The following is a 13,576-nucleotide window of genomic DNA, read 5'->3' as shown; positions in this document are numbered from 1 at the left end:
ATCCTAAAACATCTATTTCACCACAAACTAACACCACAATACCTCAGAAAAAATCCTCCATACACAATTATTTAATTATTAATTACATTTTAAAAATCTACTGCACCCCAATGCATTATGGGAAAGCTCTATGTCACAGGATCACATGACACTGTGTGGGTCAGTGTTGTTCCTATTTTATTTATTAAAAAGGACACAGTAAATACAATTTCAGTGCCACAAAGGAACTACACTAACTCACTAAAGAGCTCATGACAAAGATGTGATGGAATGTAGGACCAATATTGTAAAATAAGAAACTTTTGTAAAAGATATTGAAAAGTAAACCCAAAAAAATAAAATAAAAAAAATCACTCATTTCCCTGAATTCTCACATTTTCCCTTTATATTTCCCATTATATTTCCCTTGTATTTTTGACAGTGTATTTTTTAGACAAGCACCAGTTTCCCAGTGTTCTGTAGTGACTACAGACCCAATACATTAGAGCCTGGGAAACGGGGGCCTTTTAAAGCATGGTCCCACCACGCTTTACTTCTTCATGGTGACTGCTCAGAATTACCCAAAAACGCAAAACAACAATCCTAAAACATCTATTTCACCACAAACTAACACCACAATACCTCAGAAAAAATCCTCCATACACAATTCTTTAATTATTAATTAAATTGTAAAAATCTACTGCACCCCAATGCATTATGGGAAAGCTCTATGTCACAGGATCACATGACACTGTGTGGGTCAGTGTTGTTCCTATTTTATTTATTAAAAAGGACACAGTAAATAAAATTTCAGTGCCACAAAGGAACTACACTAACTCACTAAAGAGCTCATGACAAAGATGTGATGGAATGTAGGACCAATATTGTAAAATAAGAAACTTTTGTAAAAGATATTGAAAAGTAAACCCAAAAAAATAAAATAAAAAAAATCACTCATTTCCCTGAATTCTCACATTTTCCCTTTATATTTCCCTTGTATTTTTGACAGTGTATTTTTTAGACAAGCACCAGTTTCCCAGTGTTCAGTAGTGACTACAGAGCCAATACATTAGAGCCTGGGAAACGGGGGCCTTTTAAAGCATGGTCCCACCACGCTTTACTTCTTCATGGTGACTGCTCAGAATTACCCAAAAACGCAAAACAACAATCCTAAAACATCTATTTCACCACAAACTAACACCACAATACCTCAGAAAAAATCCTCCATACACAATTATTTAATTATTAATTACATTTTAAAAATCTACTGCACCCCAATGCATTATGGGAAAGCTCTATGTCACAGGATCACATGACACTGTGTGGGTCAGTGTTGTTCCTATTTTATTTATTAAAAAGGACACAGTAAATACAATTTCAGTGCCACAAAGGAACTACACTAACTCACTAAAGAGCTCATGACAAAGATGTGATGGAATGTAGGACCAATATTGTAAAATAAGAAACTTTTGTAAAAGATATTGAAAAGTAAACCCAAAAAAATAAAATAAAAAAAATCACTCATTTCCCTGAATTCTCACATTTTCCCTTTATATTTCCCATTATATTTCCCTTGTATTTTTGACAGTGTATTTTTTAGACAAGCACCAGTTTCCCAGTGTTCTGTAGTGACTACAGAGCCAATACATTAGAGCCTGGGAAACGGGGGCCTTTTAAAGCATGGTCCCACCACGCTTTACTTCTTCATGGTGACTGCTCAGAATTACCCAAAAACGCAAAACAACAATCCTAAAACATCTATTTCACCACAAACTAACACCACAATACCTCAGAAAAAATCCTCCATACACAATTCTTTAATTATTAATTAAATTGTAAAAATCTACTGCACCCCAATGCATTATGGGAAAGCTCTATGTCACAGGATCACATGACACTGTGTGGGTCAGTGTTGTTCCTATTTTATTTATTAAAAAGGACACAGTAAATAAAATTCCAGTGCCACAAAGGAACTACACTAACTCACTAAAGAGCTCATGACAAAGATGTGATGGAATGTAGGACCAATATTGTAAAATAAGAAACTTTTGTAAAAGATATTGAAAAGTAAACCCAAAAAAATAAAATAAAAAAAATCACTCATTTCCCTGAATTCTCACATTTTCCCTTTATATTTCCCATTATATTTCCCTTGTATTTTTGACAGTGTATTTTTAGACAAGCACCAGTTTCCCAGTGTTCAGTAGTGACTACAGAGCCAATACATTAGAGCCTGGGAAACGGGGGCCTTTTAAAGCATGGTCCCACCACGCTTTACTTCTTCATGGTGACTGCTCAGAATTACCCAAAAACGCAAAACAACAATCCTAAAACATCTATTTCACCACAAACTAACACCACAATACCTCAGAAAAAATCCTCCATACACAATTATTTAATTATTAATTAAATTTTAAAAATCTACTGCACCCCAATGCATTATGGGAAAGCTCTATGTCACAGGATCACATGACACTGTGTGGGTCAGTGTTGTTCCTATTTTATTTATTAAAAAGGACACAGTAAATAAAATTCCAGTGCCACAAAGGAACTACACTAACTCACTAAAGAGCTCATGACAAAGATGTGATGGAATGTAGGACCAATATTGTAAAATAAGAAACTTTTGTAAAAGATATTGAAAAGTAAACCCAAAAAAATAAAATAAAAAAAATCACTCATTTCCCTGAATTCTCACATTTTCCCTTTATATTTCCCATTATATTTCCCTTGTATTTTTGACAGTGTATTTTTGACAGTGTATTTTTTAGACAAGCACCAGTTTCCCAGTGTTCTGTAGTGACTACAGAGCCAATACATTAGAGCCTGGGAAACGGGGGCCTTTTAAAGCATGGTCCCACCACGCTTTACTTCTTCATGGTGACTGCTCAGAATTACCCAAAAACGCAAAACAACAATCCTAAAACATCTATTTCACCACAAACTAACACCACAATACCTCAGAAAAAATCCTCCATACACAATTCTTTAATTATTAATTAAATTTTAAAAATCTACTGCACCCCAATGCATTATGGGAAAGCTCTATGTCACAAGATCACATGACACTGTGTGGGTCAGTGTTGTTCCTATTTTATTTATTAAAAAGGACACAGTAAATAAAATTCCAGTGCCACAAAGGAACTACACTAACTCACTAAAGAGCTCATGACAAAGATGTGATGGAATGTAGGACCAATATTGTAAAATAAGAAACTTTTGTAAAAGATATTGAAAAGTAAACCCAAAAAAATAAAATAAAAAAAATCACTCATTTCCCTGAATTCTCACATTTTCCCTTAATATTTCCCATTATATTTCGCTTGTATTTTTCACAGTGTATTTTCTAGACAAGCACCAGTTTCCCAGTATTCAGTAGTGACTACAGAGCCAATACATTAAAGCCTGGGAAACGGGGGCCTTTTAAAGCATGGTCCCACCACGCTTTACTTCTTCATGGTGACTGCTCAGAATTACCAAAAAACGCAAAACAACAATCCTAAAACATCTATTTCACCACAAACTAACACCACAATACCTCAGAAAAAATCCTCCATACACAATTATTTAATTATTAATTAAATTATAAAAATCTACTGCACCCCAATGCATTATGGGAAAGCTCTATGTCACAGGATCACATGACACTGTGTGGGTCAGTGTTGTTCCTATTTTATTTATTAAAAAGGACACAGTAAATAAAATTCCAGTGCCACAAAGGAAATACACTAACTCACTAAAGAGCTCATGACAAAGATGTGATGGAATGTAGGACCAATATTGTAAAATAAGAAACTTTTGTAAAAGATATTGAAAAGTAAACCCAAAAAAATAAAATAAAAAAAAACACTCATTTCCCTGAATTCTCACATTTTCCCTTTATATTTCCCATTATATTTCCCTTGTATTTTTGACAGTGTATTTTTTAGACAAGCACCAGTTTCCCAGTGTTCTGTAGTGACTACAGAGCCAATACATTAGAGCCTGGGAAACGGGGGCCTTTTAAAGCATGGTCCCACCACGCTTTACTTCTTCATGGTGACTGCTCAGAATTACCCAAAAACGCAAAACAACAATCCTAAAACATCTATTTCACCACAAACTAACACCACAATACCTCAGAAAAAATCCTCCATACACAATTATTTAATTATTAATTAAATTTTAAAAATCTACTGCACCCCAATGCATTATGGGAAAGCTCTATGTCACAGGATCACATGACACTGTGTGGGTCAGTGTTGTTCCTATTTTATTTATTAAAAAGGACACAGTAAATAAAATTCCAGTGCCACAAAGGAACTACACTAACTCACTAAAGAGCTCATGACAAAGATGTGATGGAATGTAGGACCAATATTGTAAAATAAGAAACTTTTGTAAAAGATATTGAAAAGTAAACCCAAAAAAATAAAATAAAAAAAATCACTCATTTCCCTGAATTCTCACATTTTCCCATTATATTTCCCATTATATTTCCCTTGTATTTTTGACAGTGTATTTTTGACAGTGTATTTTATAGACAAGCACCAGGTTCCCAGTGTTCAGTAGTGACTACAGAGCCAATACATTAGAGCCTGTGAAACGGGGGCCTTTTAAAGCATGGTCCCACCACGCTTTACTTCTTCATGGTGACTGCTCAGAATTACCCAAAAACGCAAAACAACAATCCTAAAACATCTATTTCACCACAAACTAACACCACAATACCTCAGAAAAAATCCTCCATACACAATTCTTTAATTATTAATTGAATTGTACAAATCTACTGCACCCCAATGCATTATGGGAAAGCTCTATGTCACAGGATCACATGACACTGTGTGGGTCAGTGTTGTTCCTATTTTATTTATTAAAAAGGACACAGTAAATAAAATTTCAGTGCCACAAAGGAACTACACTAACTCACTAAAGAGCTCATGACAAAGATGTGATGGAATGTAGGACCAATATTGTAAAATAAGAAACTTTTGTAAAAGATATTGAAAAGTAAACCCAAAAAAAGAAAAAATAAAAAATAACTCATTTCCCTGAATTCTCACATTTTCCCTTTATATTTCCCATTATATTTCCCTTGTATTTTTGACAGTGTATTTTTTAGACAAGCACCAGTTTCCCAGTGTTCAGTAGTGACTACAGAGCCAATACATTAGAGCCTGGGAAACGGGGGCCTTTTAAAGCATGGTCCCACCACGCTTTACTTCTTCATGGTGACTGCTCAGAATTACCCAAAAACGCAAAACAACAATCCTAAAACATCTATTTCACCACAAACTAACACCACAATACCTCAGAAAAAATCCTCCATACACAATTATTTAATTATTAATTACATTTTAAAAATCTACTGCACCCCAATGCATTATGGGAAAGCTCTATGTCACAGGATCACATGACACTGTGTGGGTCAGTGTTGTTCCTATTTTATTTATTAAAAAGGACACAGTAAATACAATTTCAGTGCCACAAAGGAACTACACTAACTCACTAAAGAGCTCATGACAAAGATGTGATGGAATGTAGGACCAATATTGTAAAATAAGAAACTTTTGTAAAAGATATTGAAAAGTAAACCCAAAAAAATAAAATAAAAAAAATCACTCATTTCCCTGAATTCTCACATTTTCCCATTATATTTCCCATTATATTTCCCTTGTATTTTTGACAGTGTATTTTTGACAGTGTATTTTATAGACAAGCACCAGGTTCCCAGTGTTCAGTAGTGACTACAGAGCCAATACATTAGAGCCTGGGAAACGGGGGCCTTTTAAAGCATGGTCCCACCACGCTTTACTTCTTCATGGTGACTGCTCAGAATTACCCAAAAACGCAAAACAACAATCCTAAAACATCTATTTCACCACAAACTAACACCACAATACCTCAGAAAAAATCCTCCATACACAATTCTTTAATTATTAATTGAATTGTACAAATCTACTGCACCCCAATGCATTATGGGAAAGCTCTATGTCACAGGATCACATGACACTGTGTGGGTCAGTGTTGTTCCTATTTTATTTATTAAAAAGGACACAGTAAATAAAATTTCAGTGCCACAAAGGAACTACACTAACTCACTAAAGAGCTCATGACAAAGATGTGATGGAATGTAGGACCAATATTGTAAAATAAGAAACTTTTGTAAAAGATATTGAAAAGTAAACCCAAAAAAATAAAAAATAAAAAATAACTCATTTCCCTGAATTCTCACATTTTCCCTTTATATTTCCCATTATATTTCCCTTGTATTTTTGACAGTGTATTTTTTAGACAAGCACCAGTTTCCCAGTGTTCAGTAGTGACTACAGAGCCAATACATTAGAGCCTGGGAAACGGGGGCCTTTTAAAGCATGGTCCCACCACGCTTTACTTCTTCATGGTGACTGCTCAGAATTACCCAAAAACGCAAAACAACAATCCTAAAACATCTATTTCACCACAAACTAACACCACAATACCTCAGAAAAAATCCTCCATACACAATTATTTAATTATTAATTAAATTTTAAAAATCTACTGCACCCCAATGCATTATGGGAAAGCTCTATGTCACAGGATCACATGACACTGTGTGGGTCAGTGTTGTTCCTATTTTATTTATTAAAAAGGACACAGTAAATAAAATTCCAGTGCCACAAAGGAACTACACTAACTCACTAAAGAGCTCATGACAAAGATGTGATGGAATGTAGGACCAATATTGTAAAATAAGAAACTTTTGTAAAAGATATTGAAAAGTAAACCCAAAAAAATAAAATAAAAAAAATCACTCATTTCCCTGAATTCTCACATTTTCCCTTTATATTTCCCATTATATTTCCCTTGTATTTTTGACAGTGTATTTTTTAGACAAGCACAAGTTTCCCAGTGTTCAGTAGTGACTACAGAGCCAATACATTAGAGCCTGTGAAACGGGGGCCTTTTAAAGCATGGTCCCACCACGCTTTACTTCTTCATGGTGACTGCTCAGAATTACCCAAAAACGCAAAACAACAATCCTAAAACATCTATTTCACCACAAACTAACACCACAATACCTCAGAAAAAATCCTCCATACACAATTCTTTAATTATTAATTGAATTGTACAAATCTACTGCACCCCAATGCATTATGGGAAAGCTCTATGTCACAGGATCACATGACACTGTGTGGGTCAGTGTTGTTCCTATTTTATTTATTAAAAAGGACACAGTAAATAAAATTTCAGTGCCACAAAGGAACTACACTAACTCACTAAAGAGCTCATGACAAAGATGTGATGGAATGTAGGACCAATATTGTAAAATAAGAAACTTTTGTAAAAGATATTGAAAAGTAAACCCAAAAAAATAAAAAATAAAAAATAACTCATTTCCCTGAATTCTCACATTTTCCCTTTATATTTCCCATTATATTTCCCTTGTATTTTTGACAGTGTATTTTTTAGACAAGCACCAGTTTCCCAGTGTTCAGTAGTGACTACAGAGCCAATACATTAGAGCCTGGGAAACGGGGGCCTTTTAAAGCATGGTCCCACCACGCTTTACTTCTTCATGGTGACTGCTCAGAATTACCCAAAAACGCAAAACAACAATCCTAAAACATCTATTTCACCACAAACTAACACCACAATACCTCAGAAAAAATCCTCCATACACAATTATTTAATTATTAATTAAATTGTAAAAATCTACTGCACCCCAATGCATTATGGGAAAGCTCTATGTCACAGGATCACATGACACTGTGTGGGTCAGTGTTGTTCCTATTTTATTTATTAAAAAGGACACAGTAAATAAAATTTCAGTGCCACAAAGGAACTACACTAACTCACTAAAGAGCTCATGACAAAGATGTGATGGAATGTAGGACCAATATTGTAAAATAAGAAACTTTTGTAAAAGATATTGAAAAGTAAACCCAAAAAAATAAAATAAAAAAAAATCACTCATTTCCCTGAATTCTCACATTTTCCCTTTATATTTCCCATTATATTTCCCTTGTATTTTAGACAGTGTATTTTTTAGACAAGCACCAGTTTCCCAGTGTTCAGTAGTGACTACAGAGCCAATACATTAGAGCCTGGGAAACGGGGGCCTTTTAAAGCATGGTCCCACCACGCTTTACTTCTTCATGGTGACTGCTCAGAATTACCCAAAAACGCAAAACAACAATCCTAAAACATCTATTTCACCACAAACTAACACCACAATACCTCAGAAAAAATCCTCCATACACAATTATTTAATTATTAATTAAATTGTAAAAATCTACTGCACCCCAATGCATTATGGGAAAGCTCTATGTCACAGGATCACATGACACTGTGTGGGTCAGTGTTGTTCCTATTTTATTTATTAAAAAGGACACAGTAAATAAAATTCCAGTGCCACAAAGGAACTACACTAACTCACTAAAGAGCTCATGACAAAGATGTGATGGAATGTAGGACCAATATTGTAAATAAGAAACTTTTGTAAAAGATATTGAAAAGTAAACCCAAAAAAATAAAATAAAAAAAATCACTCATTTCCCTGAATTCTCACATTTTCCCTTTATATTTCCCATTATATTTCCCTTGTATTTTTGACAGTGTATTTTTTAGACAAGCACCAGTTTCCCAGTGTTCAGTAGTGACTACAGAGCCAATACATTAGAGCCTGGGAAACGGGGGCCTTTTAAAGCATGGTCCCACCACGCTTTACTTCTTCATGGTGACTGCTCAGAATTACCCAAAAACGCAAAACAACAATCCTAAAACATCTATTTCACCACAAACTAACACCACAATACCTCAGAAAAAATCCTCCATACACAATTATTTAATTATTAATTAAATTGTAAAAATCTACTGCACCCCAATGCATTATGGGAAAGCTCTATGTCACAGGATCACATGACACTGTGTGGGTCAGTGTTGTTCCTATTTTATTTATTAAAAAGGACACAGTAAATAAAATTCCAGTGCCACAAAGGAACTACACTAACTAACTAAAGAGCTCATGACAAAGATGTGATGGAATGTAGGACCAATATTGTAAAATAAGAAACTTTTGTAAAAGATATTGAAAAGTAAACCCAAAAAAATAAAATAAAAAAAATCACTCATTTCCCTGAATTCTCACATTTTCCCTTTATATTTCCCATTATATTTCCCTTGTATTTTTGACAGTGTATTTTTTAGACAAGCACCAGTTTCCCAGTGTTCAGTAGTGACTACAGAGCCAATACATTAGAGCCTGGGAAACGGGGGCCTTTTAAAGCATGGTCCCACCACGCTTTACTTCTTCATAGTGACTGCTCAGAATTACCCAAAAACGCAAAACAACAATCCTAAAACATCTATTTCACCACAAACTAACACCACAATACCTCAGAAAAAATCCTCCATACACAATTATTTAATTATTAATTAAATTGTAAAAATCTACTGCACCCCAATGCATTATGGGAAAGCTCTATGTCACAGGATCACATGACACTGTGTGGGTCAGTGTTGTTCCTATTTTATTTATTAAAAAGGACACAGTAAATAAAATTTCAGTGCCACAAAGGAACTACACTAACTAACTAAAGAGCTCATGACAAAGATGTGATGGAATGTAGGACCAATATTGTAAAATAAGAAACTTTTATAAAAGATATTGAAAAGTAAACCCAAAAAAATAAAATAAAAAAAATCACTCATTTCCCTGAATTCTCACATTTTCCCTTTATATTTCCCATTATATTTCCCTTGTATTTTTGACAGTGTATTTTTTAGACAAGCACCAGTTTCCCAGTGTTCAGTAGTGACTACAGAGCCAATACATTAGAGCCTGGGAAATGGGGGCCTTTTAAAGCATGGTCCCACCACGCTTTACTTCTTCATGGTGACTGCTCAGAATTACCCAAAAACGCAAAACAACAATCCTAAAACATCTATTTCACCACAAACTAACACCACAATACCTCAGAAAAAATCCTCCATACACAATTATTTAATTATTAATTAAATTGTAAAAATCTACTGCACCCCAATGCATTATGGGAAAGCTCTATGTCACAGGATCACATGACACTGTGTGGGTCAGTGTTGTTCCTATTTTATTTATTAAAAAGGACACAGTAAATAAAATTCCAGTGCCACAAAGGAACTACACTAACTAACTAAAGAGCTCATGACAAAGATGTGATGGAATGTAGGACCAATATTGTAAAATAAGAAACTTTTGTAAAAGATATTGAAAAGTAAACCCAAAAAAATAAAATAAAAAAAATCACTCATTTCCCTGAATTCTCACATTTTCCCTTTATATTTCCCATTATATTTCCCTTGTATTTTTGACAGTGTATTTTTTAGACAAGCACCAGTTTCCCAGTGTTCAGTAGTGACTACAGAGCCAATACATTAGAGCCTGGGAAACGGGGGCCTTTTAAAGCATGGTCCCACCACGCTTTACTTCTTCATGGTGACTGCTCAGAATTACCCAAAAACGCAAAACAACAATCCTAAAACATCTATTTCACCACAAATTAACACCACAATACCTCAGAAAAAATCCTCCATACACAATTATTTAATTATTAATTAAATTGTAAAAATCTACTGCACCCCAATGCATTATGGGAAAGCTCTATGTCACAGGATCACATGACACTGTGTGGGTCAGTGTTGTTCCTATTTTATTTATTAAAAAGGACACAGTGAATAAAATTTCAGTGCCACAAAGGAACTACACTAACTCACTAAAGAGCTCATGACAAAGATGTGATGGAATGTAGGACCAATATTGTAAAATAAGAAACTTTTGTAAAAGATATTGAAAAGTAAACGCAAAAAAATAAAATAAAAAAAATCACTCATTTCCCTGAATTCTCACATTTTCCCTTTATATTTCCCAATATATTTCCCTTGTATTTTTGACAGTGTATTTTTTAGACAAGCACCAGTTTCCCAGTGTTCAGTAGTGACTACAGAGCCAATACATTAGAGCCTGGGAAACGGGGGCCTTTTAAAGCATGGTCCCACCACGCTTTACTTCTTCATGGTGACTGCTCAGAATTACCCAAAAACGCAAAACAACAATCCTAAAACATCTATTTCACCACAAACTAACACCACAATACCTCAGAAAAAATCCTCCATACACAATTATTTAATTATTAATTAAATTGTAAAAATCTACTGCACCCCAATGCATTATGGGAAAGCTCTATGTCACAGGATCACATGACACTGTGTGGGTCAGCGTTGTTCCTATTTTATTTATTAAAAAGGACACAGTAAATAAAATTCCAGTGCCACAAAGGAACTACACTAACTAACTAAAGAGCTCATGACAAAGATGTGATGGAATGTAGGACCAATATTGTAAAATAAGAAACTTTTGTAAAAGATATTGAAAAGTTAACCCAAAAAAATAAAATAAAAAAAATCACTCATTTCCCTGAATTCTCATATTTTCCCTTTGTATTTCCCATTATATTTCCCTTGTATTTTTGACAGTGTATTTTTTAGACAAGCACCAGTTTCCCAGTGTTCAGTAGTGACTACAGAGCCAATACATTAGAGCCTGTGAAACAGGGGCCTTTTAAAGCATGGTCCCACCACGCTTTACGCTTTACTTCTTCATGGTGACTGCTCAGAATTACCCAAAAACGCAAAACAACAATCCTAAAACATCTATTTCACCACAAACTAACACCACAATACCTCAGAAAAAATCCTCCATACACAATTATTTAATTATTAATTAAATTGTAAAAATCTACTGCACCCCAATGCATTATGGGAAAGCTCTATGTCACAGGATCACATGACACTGTGTGGGTCAGTGTTGTTCCTATTTTATTTATTAAAAAGGACACAGTAAATAAAATTCCAGTGCCACAAAGGAACTACACTAACTAACTAAAGAGCTCATGACAAAGATGTGATGGAATGTAGGACCAATATTGTAAAATAAGAAACTTTTGTAAAAGATATTGAAAAGTAAACCCAAAAAAATAAAATAAAAAAAATCACTCATTTCCCTGAATTCTCACATTTTCCCTTTATATTTCCCATTATATTTCCCTTGTATTTTTGACAGTGTATTTTTTAGACAAGCACCAGTTTCCCAGTGTTCAGTAGTGACTACAGAGCCAATACATTAGAGCCTGGGAAACGGGGGCCTTTTAAAGCATGGTCCCACCACGCTTTACTTCTTCATGGTGACTGCTCAGAATTACCCAAAAACGCAAAACAACAATCCTAAAACATCTATTTCACCACAAACTAACACCACAATACCTCAGAAAAAATCCTCCATACACAATTATTTAATTATTAATTAAATTGTAAAAATCTACTGCACCCCAATGCATTATGGGAAAGCTCTATGTCACAGGATCACATGACACTGTGTGGGTCAGTGTTGTTCCTATTTTATTTACTAAAAAGGACACAGTAAATAAAATTCCAGTGCCACAAAGGAACTACACTAACTCACTAAAGAGCTCATGACAAAGATGTGATGGAATGTAGGACCAATATTGTAAAATAAGAAACTTTTGTAAAAGATATTGAAAAGTAAACCCAAAAAAATAAAATAAAAAAAATCACTCATTTCCCTGAATTCTCACATTTTCCCTTTATATTTCCCATTATATTTCCCTTGTATTTTTGACAGTGTATTTTTTAGACAAGCACCAGTTTCCCAGTGTTCAGTAGTGACTACAGAGCCAATACATTAGAGCCTGGGAAACGGGGGCCTTTTAAAGCATGGTCCCACCACGCTTTACTTCTTCATGGTGACTGCTCAGAATTACCCAAAAACGCAAAACAACAATCCTAAAACATCTATTTCACCACAAACTAACACCACAATACCTCAGAAAAAATCCTCCATACACAATTATTTAATTATTAATTAAATTGTAAAAATCTACTGCACCCCAATGCATTATGGGAAAGCTCTATGTCACAGGATCACATGACACTGTGTGGGTCAGTGTTGTTCCTATTTTATTTATTAAAAAGGACACAGTGAATAAAATTTCAGTGCCACAAAGGAACTACACTAACTCACTAAAGAGCTCATGACAAAGATGTGATGGAATGTAGGACCAATATTGTAAAATAAGAAACTTTTGTAAAAGATATTGAAAAGTAAACCCAAAAAAATAAAATAAAAAAAATCACTCATTTCCCTGAATTCTCACATTTTCCCTTTATATTTCCCATTATATTTCCCTTGTATTTTTGACAGTGTATTTTTTAGACAAGCACCAGTTTCCCAGTGTTCAGTAGTGACTACAGAGCCAATACATTAGAGCCTGGGAAACGGGGGCCTTTTAAAGCATGGTCCCACCACGCTTTACTTCTTCATGGTGACTGCTCAGAATTACCCAAAAACGCAAAACAACAATCCTAAAACATCTATTTCACCACAAACTAATACCACAATACCTCAGAAAAAATCCTCCATACACAATTATTTAATTATTAATTAAATTGTAAAAATCTACTGCACCCCAATGCATTATGGGAAAGCTCTATGTCACAGGATCACATGACACTGTGTGGGTCAGTGTTGTTCCTATTTTATTTATTAAAAAGGACACAGTGAATAAAATTTCAGTGCCACAAA

Source organism: Astyanax mexicanus, chromosome 12 (assembly GCF_023375975.1).
Source record: "Astyanax mexicanus isolate ESR-SI-001 chromosome 12, AstMex3_surface, whole genome shotgun sequence".
In the NCBI taxonomy this organism is placed as follows: Eukaryota; Metazoa; Chordata; class Actinopteri; order Characiformes; family Acestrorhamphidae; genus Astyanax; species Astyanax mexicanus.
This window is presented reverse-complemented; position numbering follows the sequence as displayed.